Genomic DNA, 21,960 nt, shown 5'->3' with positions numbered 1-21,960 from the left:
TGGACAAATATGCGATTCCTAAAGCGTCCCAAACATCTGAAGAAGGGCTGGATAGCCGACAGGGGGAGACGGAACCGTCGCTACAGTCCATCATGGCGGCCATCACGGGGCTGGGAACCACCCTCGAAACAAAAATGGACAAGACGAGGGCTGATATGCAGAAAACAACGGAACGGGTCAAGGAAATGAAATCGAACGTCACTGACCTCCAGACGACCACGAAACGACTGGAAGAAAGAATAAACGTCTTAACACACCAACACCGCCAAATGGCGGCGAAGCTCGAGGACCAAGAAGGGAGGGCTCGACGCAGTAACATCAGAGTGGTGGGGGTCCCGGAGGGACTGGAAGGGCCGAGTGTAGACCTCTTTCTGGAGGACCTCATACTAAACCACCTCAAGCCTAAAAGACTCTCCTCTCTTTTCACGGTGGAGCAGGCGCACAGAGCATTACTCCCGAAACCGAAACCGGGGGCGGCTCCCAGAACGATCATTGCCAAAATCCTGAACTATAGAGACCGGGACGCAATCCTACAGGCCGCAAGGATCAAAGGAGATGTGCAATACGAAAATGCAACTATCCGGTTTTTCCCGGACTTCACTCTAAAGGTCCAACAGGAGCGGCGATCCTTCGAAGGGGTGAAGGCCACCCTGCGGCAACGCGGGATCAGATACATGATGTTTTTCCCAGCGAAGCTTAAGATCCTTGTGGACGACACTTCACTCTTTTTCACCAGCCCTCAGGAGGTGCAGGACTGGCTAGAGGGGAAGGCAGACCGGAGGAAGCGCCCCAGGTACGCCGCAAGACAGACTGAGCCTGAGACTCGCAGGGAAGTACCTTCGGGAGACAAGGTGACTCGCGGATTACACACGGATCGAGAATGGAGATCGAGGTCCGGCAGCCCGGTCCGGGCGCCGCTAAACCAAGACTCAGAAACATAGGACTGCTGCTTTCCGCTCTGATGAAGACTGCAAAACCGTAATGTACAATGGGGTGGTGATACCCTACCGGGCAAACCGGGGGTGGGTCTGTGTTCACAGGCACTCGCAATCCAACCTTTCCTTGTTTCTTTTAAATGCGGGGAGCTACAAGTATATGGCCCGGTGCCAGAGGCAAGCAATACTGCGGGGGAGGCCCCACTTACTGGGGGAACAGACACTGTAAGAGTGCATGGTAGCAGCTCTTGATCCCGTATATGGCAACCATACAGTTTAATACGGGGGAGGGGTTCCTGCGGCAGGAGTCGGCTACTGTCCACTTCCACAGTTGTTCAACATTGGGCGATAGGCACTCTGCTGGTTGGGGATGTGGGTAGTTTTGAACCTACATGGCAGGGTAGCAGGGAGGGGGGCGGGTACATCAGAGATTGTATGTTTGGGGTGGGGTTTTTTACGTTGTTGAGGACGGTGGGGGTGGGAGGTAGCGGGGGTTATTGTTGGTCAAACAAATGCACAGCCTCAGTCACACGTTCAGTCTACTTGATGGGTGAATGGGCCCGTAATAACTGTTCCCAAGCTAACTATGCAGTGGGATAAAAGTCTTAAAATAATTAACTGGAACGTCAACGGGTTGGGGGACAAAATTAAAAGAAGTATAGTGTTGCAATACCTTAAACGACACTCGCCCAACTTCACATTGTTACAAGAAACACACTTAATGGGAAACACATGTAGGGCGCTCAACAGGTGGGGCTATAAAATGGTGACGCATGCGGGGTTCACGACAGGGTCCAGAGGAGTTGGGATCCTGGTGCGCCACAACTTCCCCTATGCGGTTCAGCGCACATGGGCGGATCCGTTGGGGAGGTATACCGCAGTAGCGGGACAGTGGGAGGGCCAAACACTCATTCTGGTGACAGCGTACATCCCGCCCGGGTTGCAAGCGCAATCATTTAAGGACCTGGGTGCCTTTTTATTAGGCTTACCTACGGGACACCTCGTGATTGGAGGAGATTTTAACTCCGTGGTATCAGGGGAATGGGAAAAGCACCCTCCACGGGATATAGGAATGGGGCAGCAATGGCTCCCTCAATTCCTTGATGCCTTTGGCCTTGTCGATCTCTGGAGGAAACACCATCCCACTAGTAGAGGGTATACCTTCTTGTCAGGGGCACATGGTACCCTAGCTAGACTCGACTATGTTCTCTCCCCGGTACAGATGGACATGAACACGACGGAAATTCGGCACCTACCTAGAGGTATCTCGGACCACTCACCAATATGGGTCCATCTGACGATAGGGGACAAGAGAGTCGGGGGCTTGGCACCAATAAATCCTTGGCACCTTATGGGCCCAGAGACCAGAACAATACTGGTGAAAGTAATTGACCAATATTTTGTAGACAACGAGGGCACGGTGGATTCGCCATCCACACTATGGGAGGCATTCAAGACAGTCCTTAGGGGACAGGCTGTCTCGGTCATAGCGGGTAGGCGTAAGGAAAAAGAAAAACAGATGACGGATATTGAGCGCGAAAGCACGAAGTTAGAGGATAAAATTGGACACGACCCTGACGATGATATATCCCATCAATTGCAACTCCGAGCAGCAGAATATAACGCCATTGCCACGGACGCGGCGAAAACCCTTGCTCGCGACAGGGATGGGCGTATCTACGACCCAGGGGATAAGGCGGGCAAACTTATAGCGTGGCTGGACAAGAAAGAAAGAGAGCAGAGAGTGGTACCAGAAATTAGGAATGCGGCGGGTATAATCTTCACCGAGCCGCACGACATAGTGCAAGAACTTGCCTTACATTTTGAGAAGGTGTACCAGAGTCAGTCTGATCTCACGGAGGACGACTCTACCAAATTCCTAGCGGACATTAAACTGCCCACCCTTACAGACCGCGAACATGACCAGATGGAGGAAGATCTCACGTCGGAGGAACTAACTAAAGCAATAGGTGACCTTAAGGTGGGTAAGGCGCTAGGACCCAATGGCCTCCCTATTGAATTGTACAAGCTTAAGCCAGATAGGATAGCGTCATATCTGAAAGCCATGTACAAGGATAGTAAGAAGGGAGGTACGTTACCACGAGATCAGCGCATTGCCACACTCGTGGCAATTCCCAAACCGGAGAAACGAGGGCTGAATGTACGTCGTATAGGCCAATATCACTTCTTAATGCGGAACCGAAAATTCTGGCCAAAGTGTTAGCCAACAGGCTCCGGACTATTATAACCAAACTAGTACACCCTGATCAATCGGGCTTCATGCCTCATCGCAACACAGCCCTAAACCTCCGGCGCCTACACAGCGTTCTGGGGCGTTGCCCCGGAATCCAGGTGGACGCCATGGTGGTCTCACTGGACGCAACCATGGCGTTTGACACCCTCGAATGGGCTTACCTATTTGCAGTGCTCAAAAAGCTAGGTTTCGGGCCCAAGTTTATAGGCTGGGTGCGCCTCTTATACGCTGAACCGCTAGCAAAAGTATCGGTTAACAACAAAATGTCAGAAGTATTCGCGCTTGGTAGAGGAACAAGACAGTGTTGCCCTCTGTCGCCGTTGTTATTCGCTCTCTCCCTTGAACCACTCGCGGCCTGGATAGGCAGGGATGTAGCCATCCGCGGACTCCGTTGGACGGAGGGATGGGAAGACAGGATCTCATTGTACGCAGATGATATCCTCCTTTATCTTTCCTCCCCTGCGCGTTCCTTACGAGTGGTACTAGATATTTTTGCAAGTTTCGGAAGAAACTCAGGTTTCCGTATTAATTGGAGCAAATCACAAATCTACATGCTCCATGGAACGCCCCCCCCCCCAAGAGACTGCACGATTCAGGTGGCGGAGGACGGCTTCCGTTATCTCGGTATATTCATAACAGCTGATGTCAAGAAACGATATGACCGAAACCTGGTACCTCCATTGCAGAGGCTCCGAAGGGATGTAGATGTCTGGAAGAAGTTGCCCCTGTCCCTGCTTGGGAGAGCGTCGTTGTTCAAAATGATGGCACTGCCTAGATTCTTGTATGCCCTCCAGAACTATCCGGACATGGTGCCGCAGGCCTTCTTTAAAGAGGTTGAATCCTTGCAGAGAGACCTACTATGGGATGGTAGACCTCGAATAGCTCTGGGAAAGCTCACGTTGGGGTGGTATGATGGGGTATTGCCCTACCAGACATTCGGAAGTACTACTGGGCAGCGCAACTGGCTGCGATTAACCAATGCCAGTACGGGAGTGGTGACGACCCTGCCTACGGGATGGACAGGTGGTTGCTGCTGGGTGGTGACTTCACGAGGTCGCTTTATTCCAGACCCACTAGGTACACGCTCACAAGCCCCACTAAGCACGCAGTCCAGATATGGCACGTGGCCAATAAAGCCCTGGGATGGGCCAATAAACTCACATTGGCCACCCCCCTTTGGGATACGGAACAGTTGGGGACTCTGGGGCGCACCAAAGGGTTCAACAAATGAGACCTCATCGGTATTTCGTACATTAGGGACCTGTGGGGGCGGGATGGGGTGGTGACGTTTGCTGCACTACAGCAAACATACGACATGGCAGCGTCAGAACACTTCCGATATGCACAGATTCGCCATGCTCTTCAGGCCAACCTCCAGCCTGACATGGATTTACCTAAGACGTCCCCGCTTGAGGACAGACTGCTGGATGGGCACCTACCAGATAAATGTATATCCCTCACGTACAAAAAGCTTATCCACCACGCCCCCGATCCCCTCACAACACTCAGGGAGAAATGGGTGAGGGGTGGCCTATAAGTGGACGATGAGGAGTGGCAGGAGGCACTTTCCTCACCAAAAAAGAAGTGGCTATCTCTGCGAAGTTAAAACTGGTACAGTTAAAAATTCTACATAGGGTCTATCTCTCGGGGACACAATTGATTCGCATGGGGAGGAGTGTGGACGGGCTATGCCGGAGAGGATGCGGAATTCCGGGCGAATTCCTACACGTGCTCTGGGAGTGCCCCTTGGTCCAAATCTATTGGAGTAATATCCTGAGAGTAATGAGTTCGGTGTGGGGGGTGACATTGATGCCGGAGGCCAAGAGATGCCTTCTGAACATTTGGGAGCCCACAGATTTAAACGTGAAGGGGAGGATATGGGTCACACTTGGACAGATGGTTGCCAAGCGCAACATAGCGCAGTTATGGGGGGCCGCTGCCTCGCCTACGTTAAAGAAATGGAAGGAAGACATGGACTGGTTTATGATTCGCAAGAAAACTGTATATGTTGCACGGGGCTGTCCCAAAAAATGGTTAGCTATCTGGACTAAATGGAATGTATACCGAGGGGGGTTGTGTGAACCACCGATCGTCTCGGACCCAGAAGATCACTGTACAGTTTAAGAATTGCATTGCATGTATTGTAACATTACCCGCTAAGTTGGAAACTATGTACTGACATGTGTTAAAACTGGTGTAGATAGAAAATGTAAGGTGCAGAGCTGTATCACATGACCAAGGTTTCTCTAAGTTAAATAAACAGAGTTAAAAAAAAAAAAAGTAGAACATGTCATTAGGTTAAAAGAAAACTTTATCCCAGTTTCTCATAAAGCGAGACCAGTTCCTTTAAGCGTCAGGAATGACCTTAAAATTTTGCTAGATAAGTTGGTCAAAGAAGGTATTATTCAGTCTACAGAGTCATCAGAATGGGTTATTCCCATTGTAATAGTAAGGAAAAAGGATAATTCTATTCGTTTATGTGTTGACTTCTGCACACTTAATAAAAGTATTATAGTGGATTGTCATCCTCTACCAAAAATTCAAGATTTGTTATGCAACATAGCAGGTGCGACATGTTTCACCATGTTGGACCTAAGGTCGGCTTATCATCAAATACCTTTATCCAAACCTTCCACTGACCTTACTACATTTGTTACCTTTTGGTGCATATAAATATCTAAGACTTCTGTTTGGTCTAGCATCTGCGGCAAGTGTATTTCAAAGGTTTATGGATCACATGTTAAAAGGCAATAACTCTGTCCAAGCTTATCAGGACGATGTCTTAATCTTTTCAAAAAACAAATTTGAGCACTTGGCTACTCTCAGGAGAGTACTTGATACATTTAAAGAATATGGGATAACGTACAGATAAATGTAAATTCATGGCGGAATCCATTGACTACCTAGGGCACACCATCTCTGCTTCAGGAATCAGGCCTAAGTTTTCACTCACAAGAGCGATTGATGAAGTCAGTATACCCAAAAATAAAGATCTGTTAAGATCATTTTTGGGGATGACAGAATATTACTCAAAGGTCATATCTAATTATGCTCATGTGGTTCAACCTCTACGTGTTTTATTTAAAAAAAAATGCATGCTTTACATGGGGATTTGAAGCACAACAAGCTTTTGATTTAATTAAAAAAACTCATCATTCAAGCCCCCGCTCTTTCTCCATTTTCACCTGGTGAAAAGTGCATTTTGTCTGTTGATGCAAGTCAAAATGGATTAGGGGCTGTCCTCTGCCAATGGGTCAATAACAAGGAAAATACAATAGCTTTTTCCTCCAGATCTCTCTCTACTGCAGAGTCAAATTACAGTACCATTGAGAGGGAAGCTCTTGCTTGTACATGGGCTGTGGAAAAATTTAAAACTTTCATTTGGGGTACTCAATTTGAAATCTTTTCCGATCATAAGCCATTAATACATTTGTTAAATGGGAATGGTACAGGAAAAGCTTCCTCCAGGCTGGTTCGTTTATTGTCACGACTACATGAATACAATTTTGTTATAAAACACATACCTGGGGGTCGAAATTCAAGAGCGGATTGGCTTTCTAGGTTATCATTAAAAGATAACTCCTCATGTTCAAGATTTGATGATGTGGAATGTGTGGTAGCTTCTATTGATGATTTTGTCAATGACTTGCCTCATGTCACACGGGATGATTGGGTGAGAGCGTCTGAAGAAGATTCCACTCTTGTGGCAGTTAAAAACATGATTGTTTCAGGATGGCCTAAAGAACGCTCACTTCCCTCTCCTTTAAAATCATTTGCCCAAATCAATCAGGAACTTGCTCTAGTTGAAGGATTGGTCTTGCGTGGTGAGCTCGCAGTTCCCCCAACTTCCCTGCAAAAGAAAATTTTTGAAATAGCGTATGACGGGCATCTGGGCATAGGTGCAACCTCAAGGAGGTTGAAAGAAAATTTTTGGTGGCCTGGTTTGGATGCAGATGTTGCCAAGTGGGTAAACTCATGTGCAACTTGTCTAGTATCTGACAAACATTGGAAAACGGTAAAGACACCCTTGCATAATGTTCCAGTTCCAGAAGAAGCATGGTCTAAATTAGCATTGGATTTTGCAGGCCCATTTGATTTGCTGTCTCATAAAAAAAAATACATCTTAGTATTGATAGATTACTATTCAAAATGGGTGGAGATTGAATTTTGTTCTGCTCCATGCACATTGTCGGTGGTTAACTTCCTTTCTAGAATATTTCTTGCTGAAGGATTTCCGAGAGAGTTAGTCACAGACAATGGTTCTCACTTTACCTCAAATGTGATGGAAAATTATTTGAAATCTCATGCTATTAAACATTTGAAGGTGGCATTGTATTCCCCGTCAGCCAATGGTTTAGTTGAAAGAATGAATAGATTTATAAAAGAGGGAGTACAATCAGCTTTGGCTACTAGTGTACCTGTGGACATGTTTTTTAAAAAAAAAAGATTTGGTCATATCTTACAACTCCTCATTCTTCAACTGGGGTCTCACCATTTAGATTACTCAAGAAGAGAGATCCTAATGGTACCCTTTGTCCGTCATGGATTAGAAAATTGTTGAAGAATGATAATTCATGCTTGGCTTGCAAAGAAAAGAAGAACATGATTTAAAAAGTTGCAGTTCAACAAGCTATACAAAAGAAAAACGTTGATAGCAGAGCTTGCAATTATGCAAATGAGTTTACAATTGGAGACTGGGTGATGATCAAGTCTCCCAAGAAAGTTAAGAAGGGTCTTTCGAAGCTGTCCCTTCCTGTACAAGTTTTAAAAGTGTCTAAAGGTTCTGTATTTCTTGGTCAGAAAGGTTGGTGGAGTAAGAGAATGTTAATTAAATTAACTTCACATCAAGCAAATGAAATAAAAAAAATAAAAAAATGTTTTTAATGATGATTTACATTTTTCATACTTTGGCTGTACATCACCAGATTCTTCAAGATCAGTCAGCAATGATGATACAGGAGATTGTACTCCAAGATCACCATTTCCTGCTGAAACTCAAGTTGTTGTTAATAATAGTTCTGTACATGATTCTTCAAGACCTGTTCGCAACTGTACGTTTTCTTCAAGATACAAGGATTTTTATTTTCATTAACTGCAATTTTGTTTTATTTGTGAAAGGAGAAGGGTGATGTAATATACTTCACATGTGTTATATGGGTAACGAGCTCATGTTGCTCGTAGAGCTCGTGGCTTGTAACTTGCATGCGCGTGGTGAGGTTACACGCGCATGCTATTTGATGTTATTTAAATGAGCATCTCTCGAAGATGCATTCCCGTGCGTCTAACCCTCTTTCTGAAGTATGAACGGTGTCAGTGGGCAGTTGCCGTTCGTACTTCAGATAAGGAGGACGCACTCCAGTGATGTGTTGATTACCTCTTGAATAAAGCTTCAAGACTTATCTTCTTCAGTCTACTTTGGATTTATTTCCTGATTTAATTCAAGGATATTTACCTTACACACACCGAACAAAGATACACAGGCAAAATACACACAAAGAGAGGTGCCCGCACGCACATCAGAAACATGCATACAAAACGTGCCCCAAAGTATACATGCACACACACTCAAACAGGTGAAAGCATACATTCACACACCGGACACACCAAAAACTAATATCCAGAAACACAGACTTGCACATATACTGATGTACACATAGACTCCAGATGGATGCATAATTAAATATAGAGGCACTACAGGTGCACATATACAAACATCCAAATAAATGCACAGGCGAAGATGATCACTCTTCCACCAAATATATGCAGACATGGCTACCAATGGCACCAGGGCCCACGTGCAAGGGGTGCCCAACGTGCCTCAATTGTGGCTGCCTTTACTACCCTGCTGTACCACTGATCACTTGTAGAGACGCCCTGCTATACCACTGCTCACTTGTAGAGACGCCCTGCTATACCACTGCTCACTTGTGGAGACGCCCTGCTACACCACTGCTCACTTGTAGAGACACCCTGCTACGTCACTGCTCACTTGTAGAGACGTCCTGCTATACCACTGCTCACTTGTAGAGCGCCCTGCTACACCACTGCTCACTTGTACAGACATCCTGCTACACCACTGCTCACTTGAAGAGACACACTGCTATACCACTGCTCACTTGTAGAGACGCCCTGCTACACCACTCCTCAGTTATAGAGATGCCCTGCTATACCACTGCTCACTGCTCACTTGTAGAGACGCCCTGCTATACCACTGCTCACTGCTCACTTGTAGAGACGCCCTGCTATACCACTGCTCACTTGTAGAGACGCTCATATAAACACATACACAATAAACCCTCCAAATAAATAAACAGATAGCTGTTGTGAAAACATATTCTATTATGCTATCCTATACTCAGTATATGTGTGAAGAGAAATGATTATATGCAGTCTATGTATTATTTATAAAAGGAAGTGTGTCAACGCCTATCACACTACGATGCATGTACGCCCTGTGTGCAGCTGGAAGGCAATCATTTCATTCTGATTTTAAGCTTTATACTGTATTAGGTTCACTGACAACCTCTCTTGAAGTACATTCCACATTTTAGCAAGAGCAACTTCTTTTTCTAATCTGGAAAGGGACGCAGGGGTTTGTTCGAGGAATAGAGTCAGTATTTGTGGATATACACACTATCTTCCTTCCGAGGCCGTTCAGGTGCTTCCTTAGAGGAAAAGTTACCGACACTTATATGTTATATACGTTTCTGCTTAAACTAATTAATTGTTTTTACATGACCGTATCACATTGATTTGTAATAGTCCAAAATGTACACATATTAGATCGAATTTGCATGTTTTAGCTCACTGCACAGTGATCGCTTTTCTAGCGTGAGCCCCGGTCAGTTGAAATGATAATTGTCTTTGATATCTTTAATTTTTTGCAAATTATTTTTTTTAAACACAGTTTCGACTTGGTCTTCCCTGCCTGTTGTATTTAATTTTAATAGGTGTTGCACTGTGGCGCAGTAGCAGCTGGTGTGCGAGCGGAGTGACGGGGCAGGAGTAGACGACGAAGAAAACACGAAAAAAAGGGGGAAAATTTGCCCCTTCTGCCCTGAGGACTCGCTGCAGCACAGGCTCTCAGACTTCCCTGCAGCCAATCCTGATGATGCTCTCATGCTACTGACAGCATGAAAGCAGTGTCAGGATTGACCGGAGCACCCTGAATTTGGGCTCCCAGAGAGACAGGGAGTCTGTGCTTGTTGTCTACAACCCGGGAACACAGCTCTAGTTGGAGACAGCTCAGTGCGCATGTTGGTTTGACCGTCCTGAGATGACTGGCCAAACTGACATGCACACAGATAGCGGTGCCCACCACTCCCCCTCAAGACTGCCCCAGCGATGGCCCCGCCTGCAAAACTCTGCCCAGCCCGTAGAACTTGAACAAGCATTTGCAATGCAATAGGTCTCGCATTTGCGAGAGTTTAACCCCTTCGCTGTCAGGCCTTTTCCCCCTCCTGTGCCACGCCCTTTTTTGGCTATTTAGGGTAGTGCGCACTGAGGCCCCTGTAACATTTTGACCACATAAGGTATCCACGCCAAATTTGCGTCCTTTTCTTCCAACATCATGGGGATTCTGTAGGTACTCAGGGAAATGAGCCAAAATACAGCAAAATTTAGTTTTTGGGGGAAAAACGGGCTGCAAATTAAAGCATCTTAAAGCATCTGGGTTTTTCCCTGCAAATGTTATCAAAAAAGGTTTTGTGGGGCTGAAATCACCATTTTCCCAGCTTCTAGGGAATACCAGACTTTTGTCAGAAACCCAACATTTTTTTACACAGGTTTGGCATTTTTCTGGGACATAGCCTATTTTTGCTATTTTTTGTGCTTTCGACCTCCTTCCAGTTAATGGTAGAAATGGGTACAAAAGCAATAATGGATCCTGGAAAGCTATACATTTTGGAGAAGTAGACAAAATTCTGAATTCAGCAAAGGGTCATTTGTGTAGATCCATCAAGGTTTCTTTATAGAAACTAACAGTTAAATATAGGATAAATTGAAAATTTGTTGAAAAAAAAAGCCTTTTGTGTCAACGTTTTCACCTGTAACTTCTTCTAATTATGACAGCTCTTTGAAAGCAATATACCGTTACATCCGCTGGACATTACTGGTTGTGGGGATATATAGGACTTGTAGGTTCACCAAGAACCTGACGAACCCAGAGCCAAAAACTGAGCAGCAACTTGCACTGGTTTTATTTTATTATGTACCGGGTATATATTAATTATTCTGTAAAATGTGTACATGGAAAAATCGGTATGAAAGACACCTATGTATTTCTGAAATGGGAACAAAATATAGAGTTTAGAAACAGTAGATATTTGCACATTTCCGAAATTGGGAATACTCATACTAGCATGAGAATTATCAGTCATTTTTAGGTCTCGCCTGACCCAGCGCATGCGCTGGTCTGGCGAGACTTATTGAGAGGGCTCCAAAAGTGCTACCAGGCCAGCCTAGGGCTACAGTGCATGTGCGCGGGCGCGCGCGCCACTTTTACCGCGATTACTTTCACTTTAGCGGCCGGACGGCCGCTTTGATGTTTAATCGCGATCTCTTTCACTTTTGCGGCCGCATGGACGCTTGACATAGCCAATAGGTCTCGCTTTTGGGACCTTATAAGTGTTTAGTTATGCAACTGTTGCATGGCTAAACACTTATAAGGTCCCAAAGGCAAGACCTATTGGCTATGCCAATGCTTGTTTAGAATGACTTATTTTTTACACAATGTCTTTCATTTGGAAGGCAGAAATGCATCGAAAGTAAATAGGTAATAACAGTTCCTTTACAAATCTGAATTACCCTAAGTCTCCCGAGAAAAATGGTACCTCACTTGTGTGGGTCGGCCTAGTGCCCGTGACAGGAAACGGCGCAAAACACAACGTGGACACACCTCAATTTCGCAGTGAAAAATCACCTTTTTTGGCAAAGTGCCTAGCTGTAGTTTTTGAACCATAGCTCTGCCGGCACCTAGGGAAACCTAGCAAACCTATACATTTTTTAAAACTAGACACCCAGGGGAATCCAGGATTGGGTGACTTGACTGCATCCCAGCAGGTTGTGTTACCCAGAATCCCTTGCAAACCTAAAACCTAAAAAATTGCCAAAAAAAACACATTTTCCCCGCATTTCTGTGGTGGAAAGTTCTGGAATCTGCGTGGATCCACAAATTTCCACCGACCCGGCGTTCCCCAAAGTCTTCCAAGAAAAATGGTACCTCACTTGTGTTGGTCGGCCTAGTGCCCGCGACAGGAAACGGCGCAAAATGTAACGTGGACACACCTCAATTTCGCAGTGAAAAATGACCCTTTTTGGCAAAGTGCCTAGCTGCAGTTTTTGAACCATAGCTCTGCCGGCACCTAGGGAAACCTAGCAAACCTATACATTTTTGAAAACTAGACACCCAGGGGAATCCAGGATGGGGTGACTTGACTGCCTCCCACCAGGTTCTGTTACCCTGAATCCCATGCAAACCTAAACAAGCATTTACAATGCAACGGTCTCGGCATTGTTAAAGTTAGAGCTATTGGCATTGCTCATGACATTGTTTTTGTTTTTAAAACATTTAAAGAAACTGCATTGTTATTTACAATGTCAATAGCTTAATCTCTCTCAAATGTGAGACCTATTGCATTTGCACCCACACACAGAGCCACACACACAAAGCCACCCACACACACAGCCACCCACACAGAGCCACCTACACAGAGCTATTCACATAGAGCAACCCACACACAAATAGAGCCACCCACACAGAGCCACCTACACACACGCACAGTTACCCACAGACAGAGCCACCCACGCATAGAGCCAACAAGGTCTTGCCTTTGATCAAGTTGAAGCCATTTGCTTTGCTAATGGTATTGTACAGCAAAGCAAATGGCTTTAACTTAATAAAAGGCGAGACCTATTGCATTTTCAAAGCTTGTTATATTGGCAATTACAGAGCCCTGTTTTCAACCTTTCTTTGGTGCCCTCTGAGCAATTGGTCCCAAACTAGCTGCATCAGTTGACGAAATGGGCCATATCAAGTTTTCACTCAGGAATCAAATATAATTTTTGCAGTGCAATTTTTATTTAAATGTGGATGTCCAATGCCACTCTACTCCATAAAGCATGTTAATAGCACCTTCTTTTGAATGTAGTGCTAAATACCGAACGTATGCCATTTCTATGCACTGTAACCACAGAAGTTATGGTTTCCTAAGTTAGGTGACTAAGTGTAACGATGTACGGTAAGACTGTTTCTGTTTTAGGTGGGGTTCGAACTCACGACCGGAGGTAAACTGCACTGTGACAGCGGCGACCGTTCAGCTCACTGAGCTTTCTCGCTGGCTTTGGTTTAAAGTAAAGTGTCTCCGGGGTGACAGAGTGGTGAACATCGCTGAAAGTGCCTGCCTTGGCACGGTGTCTGCTGCTGAGTTGAGTGCGCCCCAGACTATGTGCGTGTATACAGGCAGGCAACTAGAGCCAAAGAATGAGTACATTTGCTCCTCCGTCCATCTATGTACCTAGCAGCACTCCAGCAGCAGGGTGCCAGCACTATAGGTCAGAGTGAAAATTTTTTAATCACCGCGATTATGTGCCGAGACCCGCCGCAGCTTGAGAGGCCCTACGATGAATGTGCACAGATTAGAATGAAGTAGTCATTAATTGAATGCAGCCGGGAAATGATTAGGATGACTCCGAGAAAGAGCCAACGGGATTCTAAGCAATAAACGTGCTATTTTTTATTTATTATAATTATAAAATAAGTATAGAGACTGCTCCTTTCCTGGTGTACTAGAAGACTGCATTGGCATTATTTCTGGATGGAATTCTTACATTATTTGAAGAGACGGTTGCTGTTTTAGCTAATGCTTCTATGGGACTTATTACAAGAGAATGAATTCTGAGGCAAGAGCAGTTACATCCATAAACTGATGCTCGGTTTTTATCTGACATGCTTCTTGTAGATGGTTTAGTTTACCTAAACAATATAGATCCTTAACACTTTCAGTTGCTAGAGAATTGTGGAATAAAAGGAGGTTGGTGCAAAAAATGAAGAGAGTGTAAGGGTCCCTCAGAGTGAACATTCTAAGCCGGAAGGTGAGAGCGCACCGAGCGCCCGGTCCTGGCAGTCCACTGGGTGGCACCGACACACAGGACCTAGCAGTGGGTGAGCTGCTCTTTGCTTGTCCTAGACCACAGGGGACCTGTTTGACACCACCCTGAGCAGGGCCAGTTGTCATGATGTACGTGTGGGTGGTGTGGGGTGTGCAGAGTCTGTCTGAAGACAGAGTGTGCCCTGGAGCTACAGGAGACCTGTTTGGCACCACCCGAGCAGGGCCTGTTGTCAGCATGCACGTGGGGGTCAGCTGGGTGCTGAGGGGTGGGCAGAGTCTGTCTAAAAACAGAGTGTGCCCTGGAGCCATGAGAGACCTGTTTGACACCACCCTGAGCAGGGCCAGTTGTCATGATGTACGTGTGGTTGGTGTGGGGTGTGCAGAGTCTGTCTGAAGACAGAGTGTGCCCTGGAGCTACAGGAGACCTGTTTGGCACCACCCGAGCAGGGCCTGTTGTCAGCATGCACGTGGGGGTCAGCTGGGTGCTGAGGGGTGGGCAGAGTCTGTCTAAAAACAGAGTGTACCCTGGAGCCATGGGAGACCTGTTTGACACCACCCTGAGCAGGGCTAGTTGTCATGATGCATTTGTGGGTGGTGTGGGGTGTGCAGAGTCTGTCTGAAGACAGAGTGTGCCCTTGAGCCACAGGAGACCTGTTTGACACCACCCTGAGCAGGGCCAGTTGTCATGATGCATTTGTGGGTGGTGTGGGGTGTGCAGAGTCTGTCTGAAGACAGAGTGTGCCCTGGAGCCACAGCAGACCTGTTTGCCACCACCCCGAGCAGGGCCTGTTGTCAGCATAGAGGATGTACGTGGGGGATCAGCTGGGTGGTGAGGGGTGTGCAGAGAGTCCGTCTGAAGACAGAGTGTGCCCTGGACAGACCTGTGAGAGGAGCCTTCCTGTTGCTGGTTCATTTTTAGCTCCTCTGGATGTTTATCCTCTGAGAGACTCCAGGATGGGCCCTCTACGGCCAGGACCGGAACCACTGGCAGTTTAAGAGTGGAACAGCTAGCACTAGGCTTACCTTGCTCCGCTGGAGGATGAACCGCTGGAGTGGACACCTTAAGTCCACCCCCCCCCCCCCCCCTCCGACCAGGCTAGAGTTAGTGACTTCCGTGGAGAAAAATACGAGCGATTTGTCATGTTTGGAGATCTTGGTAGGACCAGCAGGTGCCCTGTCAAGATGTTTTTGTATAAAATAATTTGTATTTACCTGCAGTCCTGCATCTTTTTACTTTAAAAGTGGTTTATGAATAGTGTGAGCAGCAGCTCTTGGATTTGCTGTTTTAGGCTTAACTTAAAAATTGAATATTGTAGCCTTTGTTGATTTTCCCGTTTTCCTTTTACCAACTTCACATTAAAATACCAGCCATATCAGGAAACGAATCGCCTGCTGCAACCCTATGCCCGGCCCCGATGGTCTGGAACACACTGCGATGGAAGTCTGAAGGAATAGGCTACCAAAGGAGGGAGTGGGAGGGGATGACTGCTGGGAGGACTGGCAACCAGGGGAGGGAGCGTGGGGTGAGAGATTGCAGGTCTTGAGTCTGACAGGCACGGAATTATAGTAGACGAGAAGGAGGGACGGGCAAGAAGAGCCTGAGGGGAAGGGCTGGAGATGAGAGGGAGAGGAACGGGCAAGAGTCTTACAGGAGAGAAATTGAAGGCTAAAGGAGACAAGCAAACCACTGCCTTTCTCCAAGGCGAAGCAGAAATGCCTCAGAGAAAGGCAGCGGCGGTTTCGAATTCGGGGGCGTGTTTTGCTTTTCTCTCCTCCTGCCATTGGCTGGAGGAGATAATCAGAAAAGTTGAAAAAAACACGCCCCCGAATCTGAAAAGGACGGGGCCTGTTCGGAGTGACGAAGCTCTTCTCCAATGGCTGGCCAGCATTCAAGAGGCCAGCCAATGGAGAAGAGGGGAGAAGAGGGGCGGGTGCAAGCCCCTCTTCTCCAAAACATTAAATCTCCGACTTCCGGTTCTGCCTTCGGCAGACCGGACGGTCCTCGACCTAAAAATTGCCCAAAAAAACACATTTTCACCACATTTCTGTGGTGGAAAGTTCTGGAATCTGCATGGATCCACAAATTTCCACCCACCCCGTGTTCCCCAAAGTCTTCCGAGAAAAATGGTACCTCACTTGTGTGGGTCGGCCTTGTGCCCGCAACAGGTAACGGCACAAAACGCATCGTGGACACACCTCAATTTCGCAGTGAAAAATAAACCTTTTTTGGCAAAGTGCCTAGCTGTAGTTTTTGAACCCTAGCTCTGCCGGCACCTAGGGAAACCTACTAACCCACACATTTCTGAAAACTAGACACCCGGGGGATTCTAGGGAGATATAGCTTGCGTGGATCCCCCAACGTTTCCTTACCCAGAATGCCCTGCAAACCTCAAATTTAGCTGAAAACAAGCACCTTTTTCACACATTTTTGTGTGGGAAAGTTGAGGCATCACCGGACTGACACAAATTTCCTACCACCCAGCATTCCCCCGGGTCTCCCGATAAAAACGGTGCCTCACTCGTGTGGGAGGCCCAAGTACCCACGACAGGCAAGGGCCCATAACATAGTGAGACGACATGAAAATTGCCTATCTCAAAACGACCTGGTTTTGCAAGGGGGGTCACTTGGGTTTTTGGCCCGGTGCTCGACGGCCAACTAGGGAAACCTACCAAACCCACACATTTCTGAAAACTAGACACCCGGGGGATTCCAGGGAGGTATGGCTTGCGTGGATCCCCCAACGTTTCCTTACCCAGAATGCCCTGCAATCCTCAAATTTAGCTGAAACAAATCACCTTTTTCACACATTTTTGTGTGGGAAAGTTGTGGCATCACCGGGCTGACACAAATTTCCTACCACCCAGCGATCCCCCGGGTCTCCCGATAAAAACGGTGCCTCACTCATGTGGGAGGCCCAAGTACCCACGGCAGAAAGGATGTACTGGTGGCAGGTGGGTGGGGCATTGGCGTGCCCGTTTCGGGCAGCCCCCACCCCAAAAAAAACCTCAAAACTAATCCCTGGTATTTAATGGGCTTTCTGCCCCCCCACCCCCGGGGGGCAGAAAGACTGTAGTAATTGGGGGGTGGGGTGGGGGCATGGGCCTGCCCGTTTTGGGCAGCCCCCACCCCTATTTATTTTTATTTTTTTAATTCCCTGGTGTCTAGTTGGCTTTTTGCCCCCATCTGCCCCCCAGGGGGAGCAAAAAGACTCAATGGTGCCACTTTCATATAGGGGGAGCAAAGGCCGTTACCCAAGGGGCCACTTCCCCCTCCCTGGTGTCTAGTGGGTGGATCCCTGCTTGGGGATCGCCCTCCTGTGGCAGGATCCACTGGGGAGATTCTCCCCTTTCCAACCATACCTCTCCCGTCTTTCTACGTGCTCAGGGGGCTGAGATAGCCCCCTGAGCACGTAGAAAGTGAAACTGAAATGAGCCTCTTGGCTCATTTCAGTTTCAGTTTCAGTGTAATGACGTCGGCGCGACGTGCGTGCCGATCGTCATTACACCGAAAGCAGGGAGGGGCCTCGGGAGCTGGGGAAGCTCTTCCCCAGCTCCCGAGGCTATTTTTAATTAAAGGGAATCCCTCTGGCGCCCGCACCAGAGTGATTCCCCAGGGAATGCCTCATGACGAGCTGGACTCGTCATGGGCACACGAGAACTGTGTGCCATGACGAGTCCAGCTCGTCATGGGCATTCAAGGGGTTAAGCTACCAGCATTGCAAATGACAATGCCTTTTATTTGTTTTAAAAACCAAAACATAAATAAAAGACATTGTAATTTACAATGCGAATAGCTCAAACTCGCGTAAATGCGAGACCTATTGCATTGCAAATGCTGGTTATACTAATGTGTGGTCAGATTAGACCTTACAAAAAGAGCTCCTTTCACCTGTGAGTAATGTAATCAGCAGAGCCAACTTCAGTCTGTGCAATTGTGTAAACAACAAGCCACCACTGCGCAAACAAACAAGCATTGGCATAGCCAATAGGTCTCGCCTTTGGGACCTTGTAAGTGTTCAGCCATGGAACAGTTGCATAAGTAAATACTTCTAAGGTCCCAAAAGCGAGACCTATTGGCTATGCCATGCGGCCGCGAAAGTGATCGCGATATATATCAAACATCAAAGCGGCCGTGCGGCCGCGAAAGTGAAAGTAATCGCGGTAAAGCGCGGCCCGCGCGCCCGCGCACTTGCACTATAGCTCTAGGCTGGCCTGGTAGCACTTTTTGGAGCCCTCTCAATAAGCGCATGCGAGACCTAAAAATCCCCTGAGGCGAAAGTGGGTATGACTAATTTAATCTGACCCCTAGACGGTAGGTCTCGCCTTTGGGACCTTGTAAGTGTTCAGCCATGGAACAGTTGCATAAGTAAATACTTCTAAGGTCCCAAAAGCGAGACCTATTGGCTATGCCATGCGGCCGCGAAAGTGAAAATAATCGCGGTAAAGCACGGCACGCGCGCCCGCGCACTTGCACTGTAGCTCTAGGCTGGCCTGGTAGCACTTTTTGGAGCCGTCTCAATAAGCGCATGCGCTGGGTCAGGCGAGACCTAAAAACCCCCTGAGGCGAAAGTGGGTATGACTAATTTAATCTGACCCCTAGACGGTATGTTTAAAAATGGGGGAGGTAGGAAAGGAGAAATTATGCTTTCCTACAAGGTCAAAATGTTTCTAGTCGTGCCCCTGTTGGCCTAGGGAAACTAACTCACTAGGCACACTCCTGCGCTTTATACTCTATACACACAGACTTGCATGCTTGGTAAAATATAAGTAATTACTACCTTGTTGGTGATTCACCTGATCAACAGTTATTCAGTTAATGCATAAGATGTCTGGGCACTGCCTCATGGGTCCTCCGGGGAGAGGGGAACTTGTAGTCGCACTACCTCCAAAGGTCTACCTCTGCATGCCAACCTGACTAATTCCCCTCTCCCCCGGAGGAACCATGAGGCAGTGCCCAGACATCTTATATATCAACTGAATAACTGTTGATCATGTGAATCACCAACAAGGTGGTAATTTAATATATATTTTACGAAGCATGCAAGTCTGTGTGTATAAAGTATAAAGCACAGGAGTGTGCCCAGGGAGTTAGTTGCAAGTTTGTTTGCATAAAGTATAAAGAGCAGGAATGGGCCCAGGGAGTTAGTTTCCCTAGGTCCTGATAATAAGCCAATAGGGGCATGGCTAAAAACAAGTTGACCTTGTAGGAAAGCAGACTCATAATTTCTCCTTTCCTTCCTCCAACCCTTTTTAAACATACCGTCTAGGGGTCAGATTAAATTAGTCATACCCTTTAGCCAGGTATTCTTAAACCTCACCCTACATTTAAACACCCCCCCACACTCCTATTTCGTAAACATTGTCTTTATCATTATACATTTAATGCTCCCACGTAGTTTGTAGGTCGCAGCATGCCGTGTTCCGCAGCGGAACGGATGGACCCGATGATGAAGCATGCCACCAAGGGGTAACCCTGGTGGGTGAGGTATTCACAAGAAAATTGTTGTTTTCTCCAGTGAAGTGTCAAACATTTAAACATAGCTAGGTTCCTGCTAGTGAAGCAAGAAAAGCACCACTCAGCATAATAAACAAACACCTAGGAACCATCAATTATCCTACCAGAGTGCATCGTTTAAGTAGAAATGGCCGTACTAATTAACACGGCTTCTAATAATGGCGGAATCATTCCTTTAATTGCCTCCTTACTAAACATTACTGCTAACAAAGTGCCTTGAATCAGAAACACAGTGTAGAAGAAATGTATACCAACAGCTAAAGGTAATGTCTAGAGGTAGAAATATATACCTGTCTTCTGCACACCAGAGCCAGCAAGCTCAGCTGTTTAGGAGTGATTCACAGCATCAGCAGCCTGATAATATTGATGCAGTGGTGCACCTTAGCTATAGTCTTCTAATACTGAAGAAGCAGTGGAGGTCGTCCACCATTATGCAAATTCAATCCACGCATAAATAAAGACAAATGGCTGGTTTACTTGGAATGTCGTAAAGGTTCCTATTCAAAGTTCTAAGTGTGATGTTTTTAGTTGTTGCTGTTTGAGTGGCAATAAAGAGGTATGCATAAAATTGGCCACTTTGCCTTACCAAAAAAATGTGCAATTTTGCAGCCACGGGACATAATCTTCTAGTGCTTTCATTTCACATAGCCTGTAAACCTGACAACTCCAAAAGCAGTTGGTGTTACGGAGATCCTTGATTTCATGTCTGCTGAGCTACTGATTTAGCATTTTTGCCACACAATCCACCAATCGTGACAAAATTTGAATTTTTAAACCAGCTCAAGCGTTACTAAGGAAATAATACACATACCACTGCACATCTCATTAATATTGCAGAAATTAAACTACTTTCTCCAGAAAACTGCTACACTCATCAGCGGTGCCTGGTGTTCTTTGATAGTGACAGGAGAAAATATTGGCCCCAAATTGCAGAGAACAACTATAGGAGACGGATTTAAAATGTTGTCACCAAACAGTTTATTGTACAGCAGTTTTACCATAGGGGAACTCAATTCTTGTAATTATTTATTTATTTGGCAGTTTTGTACAAAATGGACCATATCAGTTGGATGTCAGAGCACTTTACTTCGGAGTGGGTCTAGACTATACATAAATAGAGTCAGAAAACAAACTGTGGTTTACTTTATAGAGAATGGTTTCAACTGTAAAACAGCAACAATGAATCGAGTGGCAATCAAGGCTTAATCTCCCCAAAAGCGATGGAGGTCAACAGCTTAAACAACATTTGTAGAAGTGGTGCATGTTTCCAGCACATTTTCGCTAAAATTTGGAAAAAATAAACAGTAGATAAAAGCAAATCACAATACAGCACGTTCACTTTGCCTACCATTTTCCATAGCCTCTTTTATCGCTTACACAATTTTCTTAATTTGACTTTTTCCATCCTGCCCAAACAAAAAGTATTATGAAGAATATCCTAGAAAGAGGCAGCGAGGAAAAGTACGTGCACGTTCACCCTAACAAGCTGCTGAATCTTAAAAGAAGCAAACCTTTAATTACAATAAGCATGTACAATAAGCATGCACGTACCCTTGCATTCTGCTGAAATCCACTCTGTCAATGCAGCGGCTGCAGCAGAGGGGCCCTACTGTGTTCTCTAAACATGGACATCTCCTTGACACCGTCGCCCTCAACATCTGTTAACTTGCACAGTTCCGTCAGCTGCGGACCTGGTTCTGGTGTTTACATCGTCGAGAGGCCAACTCCATCACAGTGACCCACTGACTCACATTTCAGTGCTGTGCAGTGCTGTTCTAGTCTTTCTCCAACAGGCGGAGCACATTCTTTAAACAGTCAGGATTTCTCCGGTCACCATCCCGTATACACTCACCTCCGCTACAGCGGCTGTGCAGACCGGCTAACGTACAGCTGGACCATGTCTTCCGGGGCAGCGGGCGGCGTTTCCGGGGCAGTGCAGCAGCAGCGCCTGTTTCCTTTGGGATAGGTAGACTTGGGGCCGGCCACCTTTTCTAACCAATTGCAGGATGTGCATAGCCCGGGTTTTCTTAGTAACTCGCTTTTTGGTTAGTTTTACTAGAACGCCGTTTACTTAAGTTGGTTAAAATCGGAAGCAAAGTAGAGGTAATTGAATGTTTAAGATATTCTTTCAGTTAATGGGAGACGAGG

General features: G+C 46.5%; 1 protein-coding gene across 1 annotated transcript in view; it reads right to left on the bottom strand.

The window, feature by feature from the left end:
- Positions 1 to 21,700, bottom strand: part of AASDH (aminoadipate-semialdehyde dehydrogenase) — a 468,424-nt gene extending 446,724 nt beyond the window's left edge. Inside the window, exon 1 of the mRNA XM_085642048.1 lies at positions 21,364 to 21,700. The gene's annotated coding sequence lies outside the window, so the exon portion shown is untranslated. The remainder of the gene's footprint in view (positions 1 to 21,363) is intronic.
- Between the last annotated feature and the right edge of the window lie 260 nt (positions 21,701 to 21,960).

This window comes from Triturus cristatus, chromosome 2_2 (assembly GCF_964204655.1).
Source record: "Triturus cristatus chromosome 2_2, aTriCri1.1, whole genome shotgun sequence".
In the NCBI taxonomy this organism is placed as follows: Eukaryota; Metazoa; Chordata; class Amphibia; order Caudata; family Salamandridae; genus Triturus; species Triturus cristatus.
This window is presented reverse-complemented; position numbering and strand designations above follow the sequence as displayed.